The 16547-nt window shown below is 37.9% G+C and overlaps 1 protein-coding gene and 1 non-coding gene across 4 annotated transcripts in view; both read left to right on the top strand.

Moving 5' to 3' along the window:
* The first annotated feature begins 4017 nt into the window (after positions 1 to 4017).
* NCOA3 (nuclear receptor coactivator 3) overlaps positions 4018 to 16547 on the top strand; it is a 95356-nt gene continuing 82826 nt past the window's right edge. For 2 of the 3 annotated variants that reach the window (XM_011369261.2, XM_011369259.2), the window contains exon 1: positions 4019 to 4167. The gene's annotated coding sequence lies outside the window, so the exon portion shown is untranslated. Of the gene's footprint in view, positions 4168 to 16547 lie in introns of all 3 variants that reach the window. The other variant, XM_011369260.2, reaches the window with a different exon arrangement.
* On the top strand, positions 15231 to 15349 carry LOC111745199. The gene has a single exon (XR_002782540.1). It is a non-coding gene; the product is annotated as a 5S ribosomal RNA (ribosomal RNA).

Here is a 16547-nt window from a genome sequence, read left to right as displayed (position 1 = left end):
GAGTACTATCTTTTTTCTGCCATAATTTTTTTCCCCAAAGTTTTTATTTTGGAAATGTTCAAGTCTGCAGAAAACTTGCAATAATAACACAACAAATACCTATGTACCCTGAACCTAGATGTACTAAGTGCTTAAATTTTGCCACATTTGCTCACATCTACCTGTGTGTATTTTTTTTCCCACCTGGAATATTTGAGGGTAAATTGCAGGCAGGCTGGTTAGCATTATTACAGGTCTGGTAGCCTGTTACTTGCATGTATAACATGTGACCCAAACTAGACCAATTGGACAAATTCCTCTTTTGAATTTGAATGTTGGATAAGGTGATGAGAAGATAGGATACAATGATTGATCTCTAGATTTACTGCTGGCCCCAGATAAGACAATAAGAGATTCAGGATCTTCTTTTTCCCTGGTTTCTGACATTTCTTGGCCTGGTCCTCCAGGCCAAGATTCTGTGAGTGGCTACATATCATTCTATTACTTTACAGAGTCTCTTGCTTACAACCCAAGAACCCCGACTGGCACAGCTGCCCTTGGGAAAGCGAGCACCCATCTGGGAACATGGAAGCAGAGACTTCATGCAATCAGAAATGTAGGCAGAATCTGTTCATCTTTGGAGGGCTTTAGCTAGATGACCTTCTAATCCCATCTTCACAGAGTTTCTGCTTCTGTGTCTCCTAGGTCAAGCCAATTTTATTGGGCTCATTTCAAAAGTTGAGACTGCTCTTCCTATCTATTGAAAGTTCTCAACCACAGTGTAACAAAAGTCCACACTTTTGTAGAGCGTTTCAATTGCTGTATAGCAAACCAGTGAAAAATTTAGTGGCTTCAAGAACAACCATTTTATTATCTCTCATGATATTATAGGTTGATTGGGCCCAGGGTGATTCTTTTGTTTCAGACCTTATTGATAAGGGCTGGAATGTGCAAGAAGGTTGATTCGTAAAAAAAAAAAAAAAAAGGTTGATTAAGGTTGATTCATGTGGCTGGCAGTTACTACTGGTTCTTGCCTGGTGTCTTAGCTTATAGGGCTGTTGACTAGACTGCCTCAAATTTCCCATCCCATGTGGCCTCTCCATTGGGCTTGGGCTTCTCATAGCATGGTAGCTGGGTTCCAACAGGAAGGAAGTGGAAGCTGCCAATCATCTTAAGGCAAGGCTTGAAAGTCCCACCATATAACTTCTACCACTTCCATTGGTCAAACGGTCACAGAGCAACCCCAATTCAAGGAAGAAGAAATAAAGTTTACCTCTTGATGGAGGAGTGGTTCATGCAAACAGAGAAGTATGATGGCAGACATCTTCACAGACTATCTACTAGGGCGTGTCACTTATTTGGCTTAGATGGTAAGCCTAGACTAGTGTTTCCCAGATGTCACTCAGTCTGGGATCATGTCCATCAAAATACTGCCAAAGTTGGCACAGAAGTTGCTTCTTCCTGGAAGCCTTCTCTGGCACCCCTTGGGTTAAAGATCTGTCCTTGAGTCTCAAAGAACATGTACGTATATATATATTTTTATTGTTAATATCAGTTATACTTTCTGTGAACATATGTATAAATTAATATTAATATAATTAATATATTGCATTCCTTCTTTTTTCCCCCTCTTTTTTTCTTTCCTTCCTTCTTTTCTTCTACAAATATTTATTAAGTGCCTACTTAATAAATATTTAGACCAGACACAAAACAGGTGCTAGACACATTGCAGTGAACTAAACAGACAAATTCCCTGCCTTCTTGGAGCTTATAGTCTAGAGAGAGAGATGGACAATTAAAAAAAAATCAGATATTGTCATCATTCTGAACAAAATAAATCAGGGTGATGTGACTCTGTGTGTGTGTGTGTGTGTGTGTGTGTGTGTGTGTGTGTGTGTGTGTGTGTGTAGTGTTTAGAAGATCTGCCTGAAGAGGAGATATTTCAGCAGAGATCTGAATGACAATAGAGAGAAAGGCAGGAAGAAAGAAAATTTCCAACAGCAAAGGGAACAAGTGAAAGGCCTTGAGGCAGGAACATGCTTGGTATGTTCAGGAAACATCGGGAATGTTCGTGTCTGGCATGGGCTAAGATATGAGAAGCGATCTATTACTTGAGATCAGACAAGGAAGCAGAGACCAGATCAGTTAAGAGTCTGGATTTTATCTCAAATGCAATGGGATGCCATTGGAACATGTTCAGGTTAGAAGTGACATAATTTAATATATGATTTTTCAACAATCCTTCTGGCTACTGTGTGGGGAGGGGCTTACAGGAAGACTAATGGGAGAAGCAGGGAGAGCAGCTGAGGAACACCTGTAGGTGTTTAGGTGAAAGGTCATGCAGGGTCTTAGTATTTTATGTCTGGATTCTCAGCATCTAATATAATATTTATTATCTGTTGTTTGATGAGGGGGTGAATTTATCCATGAGCAAATATCGAGTGAGTGAATACTATTGCTAAGCTCTGTAGTGGGTGCTGAGCCTACATCAGAGAACAAAAGAGACAAAAGCCCACTTTCACGGAGCTGTAATTCTTGTGAGAAAAGGAGATAATAAATACCATAAGTAAACAAAAATATGAAATGGTTCCAATGATAAAAAGTGCTATGAGGAAAAATGAGACAGAAAAGGGGGTAAGGAATGCTGGAATTGGAGTGGGTGGGAACTTAAAATAGAGAAATTAGGGAAGGTCTCACTGAAGACGTTACATTTTGACAATGACCATGGGGGAGATGAGGAAGTTAGAGATTTGGATTTTCTCGGGAAAAAAAAAAAAAAAATGAACCAGGCAGAAGATATAGCAAGTGCAAGGTCTCTGAGGCCAAACAAAGTGTGCTAGGCATGTTGGAGGGACCCCAAGGAGTCCAGTGTACCTGGAATACAGTAGCGAGTGGCTGAGAAGTAGGTGATGAGCTTGGAAAGGAAAGGGAGGGGAGAGACAGGTTGTATGGGGCTTTGCAGGTAACTGCAAAGATTTTGGAGGACAGACATTATGCGACTTGGTTTTTACCAGGATCCTTCCGGCTGCTCTACTGAGAACAGACTCCAGGAGGAAAAGGGTGGAATGGAAGCAGGGGGCAGTGGTGAAGCTACTGCAATAGTTCAGGTGGAAAATGATGGTGGTGGAGCTAGTAAGTGTTTATTTATATCATTCTATTCACACTCGAGACAAGACCGATTCAATATTATTATCTAATAAATGGCCCATATTAAAATTTACCCCCAAGTCTTTTACATAAAGAAAACAAAACTTGGATCCAATCAAGGCTCGCATATTGCATTTGGTTTTCACCTCTTTCATGATTTGGTATTTTTTAGAGTCCAAGCTCGGTGTTTTGTAGCATGTCTCACATTCTTTATGTCTGATTGTTTTTTCACAGGTTCAATTTCGCTTTTTTTTTTTTTTGGCAAGACTACAGGGGTGGCGTTATGCCTTCCCCATTGCATCATATGAGGAGACACATAATGTCAGTTTGATCTGTTATTGGTGATGCTAAGTGATGGTGATTGGTGACTGATCGTTTGGTTAAGGCGGTGTCTGCAGATCTCGCCACAGTAAAGCAAGGTGTTCCCTGGACTCTGTGTCATAATACTTCGGGACTGAGTATACAGTGAATAGCCTATAGCCCAACAACCTTTCACCCAGTTACTTTAGCGTCTAACGAACAGCGCGGCTTCTGACCTTGTGCCTCAGTTTGCTCCTCTGAACAATGAGAATAGTGCTCCCTAAAGGATGCTCGTTTTGAGGACGAGTGCTTGCACACAATAAACGCTCCATAAGTGTTAGATATTACTGGACGAAGGCAAATATGAAAAAATTTAGGGCAGGGCTAGGGTTGCATTCTGGTCCTCCCAACCCCGCGGCAGCTCCCAGGTGGTCAGTGAGGGAAAGCGGGCCCAAGCTCCACGCCGCCACGCCCTCGCGCCGCGGAAGCCCGACGGGGCAGGGGCGCCCGCGGCCCAGCCCGCGCAAGGCCCCCTGGGACCGGTAGTGCTGGGCGTGGCCGCCGGACTACATATCCCGGCGATCCCCGCGCCGAGGCTCCTGCCGCTGCCTCCTCAGCCGGTCCACAGCGACGGCGGCTGCCGCGGCGGCTGAGTCGGTGGCAGTGGCGGCTGTGGCGGCTGCTGGCTGAGCAGCGAGTTTCCGATTTAAAGCACATCTGCGAGGAAAATGGCGGCGGGCGGTGAGTGGAGATAAAGGAGGAGCGGCTGCGGGCGAGGGGGTGGAGTGCGAGGCGGGGGAAGAGGGCGAGTCCCCGGGGCTGCCGCGAGCTGGCGGCTTGGGCTCCGCGGAGGCGCTGAGGGGCGCGCCGAGCTGGGGGCGCGCTCAGAGAGTTTCGGGGTGTCGCAGCCGCGCCGCTTCCCCGCAGCCGGGGGACGGCCCGCGGCCAGAGGAGGGGAGTCGGAGCAGGGCGGCAGCCGTCTTGGGGAGGTCCAAGAGGGTCCCCCACGCGGAAAGGTCACCCCGAGGAGTTTGGGGGGACCCGCGGGGGCCCACTTTCTCCTCCTGTCCTTAAAGTTTTATCTTCCTCATGCCTCTCCAGTCCTTGAGGGCGGCTGTTGGAAGCTGCCCGCGTCCCCCTGTCCCCGCTGCCGTGGCTCCTTCGCAGTTATTCCGAAGAATTAGGGGGCGGGGGAAGCCACTCAGACCCGCAGCGGCCCCCACCCAGCCTCCGAGTCGTCCTCGGGATGGGGTCGGATTTTGTTGCTGTGTTATCTCCTGCACTTGAGCATTTTTATTATTTTAACACCAATTGTCTTCGTGATTTCCATTTTGGGCATGGGTAGGTTCTCAACAGTTTTCTCAGTAAAAAGGCATTTTGCTACCTCTTGTGTGAAAGCTGGGAAATGGCAAGTGGGAAGTTGGTGGATACATCTCGGGCTCGGCTGTCTTTATTATTACTATTTTCTTCCTTCCCCATCTCTAATCTTCTTACGTACATTGGTTCAATCTGTAACGATTTAAATAAACTGTCTGTCTTGCACATGTCTATAAAAAACAATCCATGAGTCGTTGGGAGGCTTAGTTGCTTCCCAGGGAGTTTGAGGGCACCAAGGGTGAAAAAAGTTAACCAAAAGAGCAGTTGTCAAAGGGAGAGAGCATCGTCTCGAAACCTCACTAGCCGGAGGAGTTTGGGTTTCTCAAATGGAATGACACGAAAGGTATGCGATTCTCTCGAAGTCGAAACTTTTTTCCCCTTACCGAATGTAAAGACTTCCTTTTTGCAGTTTTCGAGCAGCGCTTCAAAGCCAACCTGTTTTTGTTATTAAGCCTGTGCCGTAAAGAAACAGGAAGGCGAGCACCAGCTGGCTTGCTGCAGTGGTTTTAAATGGAGTTGAATGAGATGAGTGAGAGTGGTATGTTGAGTGAGATTGCTGCATCTCCTTGATTTAAATGCCTGGCCTCGGATCCACCTAACTGGTCCGTGGCTGCAAGAAAGCTCCAGTATTTGTTGCAGCAGGTTGTTTAGAGGATAATGGAAACAAAAATATCATAGGTCTTCAGTGAATGCGCATAAACTCAGATGTTACATGGAAATCTGTAAGTTTCTGAACTGCTTGTTCTAATTGTTGCTTGTTTATTTAGAATAGGTTATACCAGATATGATACCACCTGGAAAGGTACAAAAACATTGAAAATTGAGTCTCTCTTCTACTCTAACCCCTCCAATTCCTCCTCCTAGGAGGCACTGTAACTGGTTTCTAGGGTATCCTTAGTCTTTGGAATAATTATTTTAAGATTTTCACTTGAAACACACCCCTATTAAATTCTAGAAGCAAGGAAATAAAAAATGAACAGAAGAAAAGGAAAATGGGGTGAGAATACTGTTTTCTTTTTATTGTCTTAAAAAATGTTGATAGCTATTAGACCTCTTCTGAACTTATTGCTTATGTTGCTTTATTTACTGAAACCCTTAAATAATCTGTGGGGCTTTATGATGAAGAACCCTGCTGGGTTCATTGTTTGTATGTAAGAGGAAGCCTCTCTATCTAACATGTAAAATGATATTGAACACTATAGCTGCTGTCACTGGAGGTTGCTTCAGGTTCTGCATTTAAATGAGCCGCAATCTAGATTGCCTGTGATCTTAAATTATAGGGATATGTTATGTATTGATAGAAATGATTTAATTGTCCAATCAGCATTAAAAGAAGGCATATGCCAGCTTCTGGCATACAGAAGTACATTTTGGGTGCGAGGATTGTGGACTAAGTGGGAAGCTGTAGTGTTTCTAGAGCAGTTACAGAAAACGTACCTACCATAAAATAATTCTTAACTACAGAGGCTTTGAAAATGCCAAACAACTCCAGCATAATTAACAAGATTTCTATTTTTATAAGTTTTAGAATATATTTTAAATTTACCAACACTAACAATTCATTCAAAAATTCTGTGATATTAGAGTTTAGGGTGTTAGGGATAATATTAAATAATTTCACTATATTTTGAAAGTGAGTACACTGTGCATTCCTCTCCCCCCGTATAAGAATTATTTCTATAAATCGCCCTCCACCCTCTAAGCAAATAAGTTAGAATTCATTCAGTAAAGAGTGAGTGTACTGTTGGACCCTGGACCCTTTTCCTAAGAGACATGTGAATAAAATATAGTTCTCGAAATGGTTACTTACTAATGCCTTACTATGTCAGGGACACATTAAAGATAATTAAAAAAAATTCAATCTTGCGCATTAGCAGTATGATTCTAGAATAGTTCTTTTTAACTTGAAGACTTTTGTTTTTGAGAAGTCTTTTAAAATAATAACTTAAAAATTTCTTATTTTAGTTTGGACAATAGGGTAAGATAAAAAAACAAACTACTATTGTCCTATCCCTAATTGGTGTTAAAATAAATAGCTTTAGGGTTTCTTTTTCTTTTGCATTTTTTTAAGGCTATATAATTTTAAGCCCTGGCCAGAGGATGTAGACTACTTTTGAAAACTTTTATTTTGTCTCAAATTTAGAATGAATATAGCCTCCATTGTTAGTCTGCACAGCCAAGTGACCACGATTTAACACAGTGTTACTCCTTTAATCATGATTGAAGAGGTACTGCAGTTTCTCATAGGTTAAAGCAGAGTACCTGTCCCAGTTTGGTTTGAATTTATTATACTCTGTAGTGTAGAATATTCCCTGTTTGCATTATTGAGTGATTAAAGCTCTGGGAGCAGAAAGTTAGTGTTGGAAATGTATGTTTTCTTTTTCCTCATAGTTCAACAAATTAAAGAAATAGGTGACTGTATGTTAGCTTAGATCCTCACGGAAGATCTAAGATTGAGTGGTGCAGTAAAATGTAGGCATTTTCTTCCATTTTATGAGTGCTTTTTGGGAGTGGGGGAGGGGATTACAAAATGAACATTTCACAGTTAAAGTAGAGGAGGGGCTCTATTGTAATGAGGCTTACTTCTTCACTTTGTTAATGTTTACTAGGTGAATTCGTTTGGCCCACTGGTTTCCTGGCAGAGTTTCTGGGAGAAGGTTATTTTGGGTTAAGGATGCAGTTTATCTGGAGCCTAACCTTATTTTCAGCTCCCTAACAAATGATAGGATTGACTTAAATTTAATAGCTTTTCCTTTTCCTACCTTCTGGTGGAGAGTTGTTAACTGAACAGGAAAATGGCCAGAAGATACACAGCAGGAGTAGAAATGAAGACGTGCAGTGTCTAGAAGGCTGATTTATCCACAAACTGGATAATCTTAGACTGCATACTGCCAGTTCCCAACTTTGTCGGCATTAACTCCGTTTGGTAGGTTCTGCTGACCTAGGTCAATTTACAGGGAGGCAGTAATAAAGGTTTATTTTGACTAACTCTGTAGTAAACTTTGTGGCCTAAAGGAAGAGGAAAGAAGACTGACCTAACAGGCACACACGGGCTTTACCTATTTCAAAGAATATTCTAAGAGCAAATGGACTAGTCTTTTCTGTTTGTCCTTTTTCCTATTTTTCAATAGGAACATCTCTATCCTACTTTTATTTTCTGTTAATGTTTTTTATTGCTAGGTTCTAGGAAAGACTTTTTCTTGTCTGTTGTTCACCTATGAAGGTATTCTTCTAAATTGTTTAATTTCCTTAGAGGCTGTGGGTGAGGGTTCTTTACTTTTTGGAAAATAGGCTGACTAGATTCTGAATTTAACTCATCATCCACATCACGATGCAAAGGGAATATTGGCCTGGGTATCACATAGTAATGGATTATCTACTGCTCCCTCGGGCTTTGCTTTTGGTAGCTATGGAAGCTGAGTTGGAGTGGTAGATGGATAGATGAGAAAGGACTGCAGAAGTCAGCATAATCCTCAATTAGGATAAGCCTCATGGTTAATTGAATGTTGAGTGTACAGGTTAAATCCCATTATAACAAACTCCAGGGGACTAGCTAAATTATTTTGTTGTACTGGAATTGAGCTTTACTGAATATTATTTAATATAAATTAGTTTTGTTTTTGTTAGAGATGTTGGAAAAATATTTATCGTAACAATTTGACAAGTCGTTACTCATGAACCAATGCGTTTTACCTTCATTTTTAATGCTTTTGCCTTTAAAAAGGAGAGAACCCATGTTGAGCTGGGCAGATAATTCATATATCACCTCCCCAGTTGAATAGCCCCAATGGCTTATCTTAAGCATATAAGTTTATTAGTAAGTACTACTGCCGTGATCAAAGTGTGGTCAGAGAAAAAGGGAATTTCCCCAGGTTTCCAGTTTACTTCTGCTGGTAATTTTTTCTGCCCCTGACAGTTTTTTTTTAAAATAAACCAATATACTTCATTTTATCTTTGCTTTATCAGTAATAATTAATGTAGACCTTTCTATTCATCCTAATGTAGAGACTCTTAGATCTCTATATGGTATTGTTAAAAAAAAAAAAAAGATGGTACTATTTAGTCTTTAAGTTACTTCCACATAAATATGAAATTTTTCAGAAACAGGATTAATATACATAGGAGAAAAATACAATTTTTATGCTTGGTCAGAAATATATTCTTTCTGTTCTGTTCTGTTTTAGACTGGTGTTTGCCAAACTTCAGGCGTTTACATCCTACCTTCATATCTAAGGCTATAGCATTTTTAGTTGTAGAGAGTTTTGATTGGGTGCAGCAAGGCATTTTTGAAGTCATTCTTTTAAATAGAAGTTCCATGAAAGAGGGAAAATCTGAAAGAGGGAATTTCAAACAACCCAAGCAGCGTTTTGAAAGTTCTCAAGTCTTAAGAATAATGACTGACTAGTAGGCAGGAAGCCTGCAGTTGTATTGTGGTATTGTTCCTCCATCTTATGCATTTGAGAACTTGAGTACAAAAGAGAAGAAAGCATGGGGAGGGAGAAGAAAGGGTTTTAACAAAAAAAGGGTGGTGGGGAGAGGCTTTTAGGGTAAATATTCTTTGCTCTTCTGTTTAAGTGAAATGTAAAACCAAATTATTTTAAGAGGAAATGTTTATCATAATCTGAATGTCTTAAACTAACATTTTTATAAATGCGAGTTAATTATTTTTGGTGGAAAGAGCATGTGATCTCATACTCAGTTTTAAAACAGAACTTTAATTAAAAAAAAATCTACATGTGAAAACCTTTAAATATTTTCCTCCTTTTTTTGCCTGATCTATATTTGTTAACTTGTTTCTTTGAAAAGAATATTTACCAGTGAGGAGTTGAGAATTATTTGTGAGTTTATATATGTATATATGTAAAGTTTTGTACAAATCAATCTCTCTAGGTCTGTTTTTAAATTTATAAAACAAAGGGGTGGAGTATGTGCTCTTCCAAGGTTCTCTATATTAGAAAATTCTGTAAATGCAAAGCATCGTGTAGATTGTAGAATGGCCTTTTACTTGCATTTTATTGGTCAAACTCTGAGTGAATTAAGCTCTTTATACCATATAATGGTGTGAAGATACAGGTTTTTGTGCTGACTCTTGAGTTTGGGGACAGAATGACTTTGAGCTCCTGACTTCATAGTATATGCTACAAGCTGCAAAAGTGTGTGTGTGTGTGTGTGTGTGTGTGTGTGTGTGTGTGTGTGTGTGTGGTTTAAGAAAAGTCATATTTTCTTTACTTTCTAAAGCTGTCATCAGTGAAATGATTACTGAATTTAAGTTACTCTGGAGAGTAGCTATATCAGCTTGATTTTTGTTTTCAGGTTGAAATCTGGCAACTTTATTTGAAAATGTTTTAAGGATTACCCAGTAGTCTCTTCACCAAATCGTGTCTTTAGTCTACACACTCTCTGCTCTATCCAAGCTCATCTCTTTCCTTTTTCACCTGCCTGATTGTAGCTGTGTCTTGTGACGATAATTCTTTCCAGCCAAGGTAGTTGGCTTCATTGCTGTCAGAGCAAGTATTTGCTTGTATCTAGGACAATCTAACTTCACCAGTGAGAAAAATAACTCCACACGCATGTTGCATCTATTGGAGGGTCACTTGTATCTTCTTCATATAATAAAACAAGTCTATTACTATATTAAGTTTTAAAAATAATTTCAAGAATCAATAAAATAAATTCAGGAAGCGACTTTCACAGTGCCCAACCATATCTAGAATGATGGAAGCCTTAGGTGTATGGATCCCACATTAGGCAAACCTGAAGTTGTGAACTTTCATCAATAACCTTCATTGTCCCTTTTCTTTCCCCAGAGTACAAAATAGCTCTCACATATGACTTTTTAAACTGTCTTTTTATGCCACTATTCTCTTAATCCTGAGGCCTTAAGCTTCAGTTCTTCTTTAATTTGCTTCTGCTTGGCTGTTGCCCACTTCCCCATACACATAAATGCTTAAGAGTTTTTAAGCTTTCACTATTTAAGGCACCGTGAAAGTTAAAAAGGTTTTGACCTCCAAGTGTACACAATACTCACATCACTTCAGTACTAGGCAGTTTCTTTTGCCTATAAAGATGGTGGGGAAGTTCAGAGGGGAAAAGGGACAACCTCTGACCAGGTTATCGGGATGCAGGACTTTGAAGAATGAGCAAGATTTTAATGTGGAGAGAGCATGGTTCCTATTGGTGGGAAATCATTAACAACAGCACAGAGGTAAGACATTTCAAGACTTGATCATTTAAATATCCATTGAATGTTGTGAGAGATACGATCGAATAAACTGGTTTTGTTTTTGTAGAATCCTGTTCATACATTTTTCTCCCTAGTCTTCTCTACACTTCTGCTAATTTATTCTTATTAAACATCATTTTGATCACTTTTTTTTTTTTTTTTTGCTTAAAAATCTGCAGAATACAACCCAAATTCCTTAACCTAATATTCAGTTCTTATCGCAGGCTATTTTAAAAATTGATCTTTCCTCTTTTTGTTGCTCCATGTTTCAGTCATGCTAATTTTTTTCTGCCTCTTCTCTCTTGCTGTCTTGTCTAGTCATTAAGGTCCAGCTCAGATTCTGTCTCCTTTAAGTAAATTTCCCAGACCACCATAGATGAAAATATAATTCTTATTGCCTGATACGAATTGTAAATGCATAGGAGTCAGTATTTATTGATTGGTAGGGCAGATTCAAATTGTCTATTCTTTGGAGTTGGGACCATTTCTTTTTTAAACTTTTAAAATCCTCTATTATTTTTTCAATTATATTCATTTTAGGTACCCCAAAATGCTTGGTGTTTGGATGTGAATGTTTCTGCAGTTTAAATCTCCAGTTAATTTTTCTATTTGGAAGTTAAGATAAAATTAGAGTCCTAAGGATTTGCTTGGGACTTACATCTTCCTCATAGAGCCGTCCTAGATAAATCATGTCTGGGCCTTAGAATACATTCATATTTCCCAGTTGCCCTAGCACTAGACAGTCCTGTAAGTTGTGCAAATTTTTTATTAATTACCGCTGTTTTTCAAGGAATTGTGCTAAGCATTGTGGGCTTTAAAATCCCTTTGCGATCTAGGAGCTTGTAATCTAGTTGAGAGATAAGTGTAATTGAAAAAACATAGATCTAGCAACATAAATAAGTGGTTTGGAAGTTCAGAGGAAGAAAAGGTTATTTTTAACTGAGATTGTTAGGGAAAACTTAATAGAGTAGATGGTATAGATCTAAAGGAAATTGCTGTTTCTAATCTCTCTTTCCCATATCTTTTATTCTGTAGTACTTAGTTATAGTAGAAAATATTATAAATCAAGGTTAAGGCTACTACTATTAGAGGATATTCTCTGCTATAATTATGGATGTCTCTTCAGTTTCTTTTTCCTATTCTGTCCCCCTCCTTTATTTCTAATTAACAAATAGCACAGTGGGCTCTCACTGTTTTCACTTAAAAAAAGAACTTGGAGAGTCTTCTATACTTCATATTTTTAAAAGGCTGTATAATATTCCATTGTCTGAATGGATTTATAAAATTTATTTAACTGGTTCCACCTTGCTATTTTCAATCTTTTACTGTTTTGAATGATGCTGCAGTAAACTGTATATAGATCTGTGTGCTGGCATGAATATATTTCAGTACAAAAATTTTGGAAGTGAAATTTCTGAATCAGAGAAAATGTACATTTAAAACTTTAATGGTTTTTTTCCCAGTTGCCTGCAAATAGTTTATACCAAATTTATGCTCTCACTTATTCATGAGTGCCTATTTGTTTCTCTTTTCTTTTTTATCTTTTAAAAACTTATCCCTTCACATTGCTCGACTGCTTAAAGGCATGAGATCTTCTGCCATTCATTGTCTAAGAGTTTGAAACTAAACTTTCCATGGAGGTCCCAAAGCCTTTTATAATATGACCATAATCTATATTTCCAGTATTATCTCCTTTATTTTATCTGTATATCTACACTTTAGTTCTTAAGTCTCCCTTGCTTTTCCCTTTACCCTCTTACCCTGGTAAAATTCTTGAGGTAAAAGAAAAAAGCTATCATTTCTCAAGTTCCTATGTGCCTGGAAACTGTTATGTGCTTACTGTACAGTATCTCATTTAATAGTCTGAGTTTTTTGTTGTAGAACTCTCGCTTTTTTTTAAATGAAGTCTTATTCAAAACCCTATTCAAATACAAAAGGTGATTCTATTAAAATTTATTTTCTAAGTTGAAATTTAAACTGGTCACTGGTTATAAAGGCAGCAAAAATGAGACTGTTATGAATATAAAATTTGAAATTGGGTTTCCAAGAACTATTATGAACCTAATCCATCTCTGCCTCTTGTTTATTTCTATAGTATTAAGACAATCTCAGCTCATATAGAGATTTAGTTGCAAATGGTCTCAGTTCAAAAATAGTTTTTGAAATATATAACAGGTACACATGGGGCAAATTCAAAAGGTACAAAGCAAAGTAGGCACCCTTTCTCAGTTTTCTCCCAGCCACCCGTTTTAAGTGCAGTTTGAGTTTTGACAAATATAAAGCAGTTGTGTTAACTGCCACAGTCAAGGTGCAGACCCTTCCTGTCACTCTGGGAAGTTCTTGCTTGTCCATTTGCATTCAGTCCCCTTCTGGGTTTTGTATTCAGTCAGTCAACCACTGATCTACTTTTCTATCACTATAGTTTGCTTTCTTCTTTACTCTCCCCCTCTCCCCAAGTTTTTAGAGGCATTAATTGACATTCAGTTAATGGTATATATTTAAATTGTACAATTTCAGTTTTGACATATTTGTCTACTTGTGAATCCATCACCATAGTTAAAATAATGGGAATATATACTACCTCCAAAAGTTCCCTTGTATCCCTTTATAGTCCATCCCTCCCTCATCTTCAGGTAATTACCGACCTGCCTTGTGTCGCTAAAGGTTAGTTTGTATTTTTGAGAATTATATATAAATGGAATTAACAATATATACTTTTTTGAGGGGGGCTGGCTTCCTCCTCATTTAGTATAGTTGTACTGAGATCTGTCCATGTCATTGCATATATCAATAGTTTCTTTTTATTGCTTAAGATATATTGCGTGTCTGGATATATCACAGTTTATCCATTCATCTGTTGATGAACATTTGCGTTGTGTCCTGTTTTTAGTCATCAGAAATAGAGCTGTGATATTTGTGTATAAGCCTGTGTGTATAGTTATATGTGTGGTCATATACTTTATTTCTCTTGAGTAAATGCCTAGGAATAGAATGGATGTGTTATATGCTAAATGTATGTTCAACATGTAAAAATTTTAAGAAACTGCCACCTGTTTCTCAAAGTGGTTGTACCATTTTATGTTTCTCTGAGCAATGTATGATAGTTCCAGTTGTTCACCAACACTTGGTATGGTTAGGCTTTTTAATGTTAACCATTCCAGTGGTTGTATGGTAGTCTCTCATTGTGACTTCAATTTGAGTTTCCCTAGTTTCCCTAATCACTAATAATGTTGAACATAATTTCATGCGCTTATTTGCTATTGGTATATTTTTTTAGTGAGGTGTCTGTTCATATCTTTAGCTTATTTTTGAGTTGGCTTGTTTATTTTATTAAGATATAAGCATTCTTTATTTTAGATGCTAAACCTTTTTGGATACATGTTTTAGAAGTGTTTATTGAATCTATGGCCTGCCTTTTCATTTTTCATAATAGTGTTTTGGAGCAAAAGTTTTTAATGTTAATGGAGTTCAGTTTATTGATTTTTGTATTTTAATAGTTTATGCTTTTTGTGTTGCATTTAAGAAAATCATTAAGATTTTCTCTTATGTTTTCTCTAAGAAGTTTTGTAGTTTTAGGTCTTAAATTTAGGTCTGTGACCCATTTGAGTTAATTTTGTCTAGAGTGTGAGATAGGTTGAGGTTTATATTTTGGCATATGGCTGTTTTTCCACCATCATTTGTTGAAAGATTATCTGTTCTCCATTGGATTGACTTGGCACCTTTGTTGAAAATCAGATAGCCAAATGTGTGTAGGTTTACTTTTGGAGTCTCTTCTTTTTCATTGATATATCTGTCTGTCTGCCTGTCTCCCAGTTTATCTCCCTGTCTATCTCCTATCTATCTCCCTGTCTATCATCTCATCTAACATTTACCCTACTCGTGAAATCAGGTAGGGTAAGTCTTCCAATTTCGTTCTTTTTCAAATTGTTTTGGCTATTCTAGATCGTTTGCATTTCCACATAATTAATCTTGTTGATTTCAGCAGAATCTCTTGTAGCAATTTGATTGTGATTATACTGAGTCAGTTGATGAATTTGGGGAGAACTCATTTCTTAAAAATATTGTGTCTAATAAAGTTGTAATATGTAAGGGGAAAGATTTAGTGGGGTGATCACTTGTGAGTTATATAGATCTCTAATCCTATGCTGTATAATTGAAACTAATATATTATTGTATGCCAAATGCAATTTAAAAAAAACATTGCGTCTACGGCCATGCCATCCTGAACACTCTTGATCTCGTCTGATCTCAGAAGTGAAGCAGGGTCGGGCCTGGTTAGTATTTGGATGGGAGACCACCTAGGAAGACCAGGTGCTGTAGGCGTTAAAAAAAAAACCACTCATTGAATTGTACAATGTAAATATGAGCAACTAATTGTCTATTATATTTTAATAAAGCTGTAAAAATATTGTGTCTTTTGTTCCATGAACACATTATATATCTCTTCATTTATTTATATCTTCTTTAATTTCTCTTAGCAATGTTTTGTAGTTATCACTGTAGCTCTTAAAAAAAACTTTTGTCTAATTTATCACTAAGTTCTTTATTTTTTAAAATGATTGTAAATTTCAGTTTCCAGTAATTTGTTAGTATGCAGAAATACAGTTGGGTTTTGTATATTCACCTAGTATCGTGTAACCTTCCTAAACTCATTTATTTTAGTAGTTTTTATGTAGTTTGCATAGGATTTCATACATAAATGACCATATTGTTTGTGAATAAAGACAATTTTATTTCTTCCTTTCCAATTGGTATTCCTTTCTCTCGCTCTCTTTTTTTTTTTTTTTTAATTGTAGTAGCTAGTGCTTGCAGTACAGTGCTGGGATTTTTTTGATTGTAATTGCATCGAATCAATTGGAGAATTAATTTGGAGAGATATCTTTTATTTTTTAATTTCTAAAATAAAAAAATTAAATTTTCAATTACAGTTTGCATACAGTATTATATTTCAGGTGTACTGCATAGCGATTAGGCATTTATATAATTTATGAAGTAATTACCCCAATAAATCTAGTACCTATCTGACACCATGCATAGTTATTACAATATTATTGATTGTATAGCCTATGCTGTGTTTTACATCCCCATGACTGTTTTGTAACTACTAATTTATAGTTTTAATCCCTTTCCCTTTTTTTACCCGCTCCCTCCCATATGTGCAGCTATTAAAATATTCTCTGTGTCTATGAGTTTGTTTCTGTTTCGCTTGTTTATTTTGATCTTTAGATTCCATATGTAAGTGAAATCATATGGCATTTGTCTTTTTCTGTCTGACTTACTTCGCTCAGCACAGTACCCTCTAGGTCCGTCCATTGTTGTTGCAGATTGCAATATTTCATTTTTTTTTTTTTTATGGCTGAGTAATATTCCATTGTATGTACATACCACCAAGATATGGACACCCAGGTTGCCTCTATATCTTGGCTATTCTAAATAATGCTGCAGTGAACATAAGGACGCACATGTCCCTTTGAAATAGTGTTTTAGGTTTCTTCAGATAAATACCCAGAAGTGGGATTAT

The sequence above is a fragment of the Pteropus vampyrus genome, unplaced genomic scaffold, assembly GCF_000151845.1.
Source record: "Pteropus vampyrus isolate Shadow unplaced genomic scaffold, Pvam_2.0 Scaffold147, whole genome shotgun sequence".
In the NCBI taxonomy this organism is placed as follows: Eukaryota; Metazoa; Chordata; class Mammalia; order Chiroptera; family Pteropodidae; genus Pteropus; species Pteropus vampyrus.
Note: the sequence above shows the minus strand (reverse complement) of the source record. Positions and strands in the feature narration are given on the sequence as shown.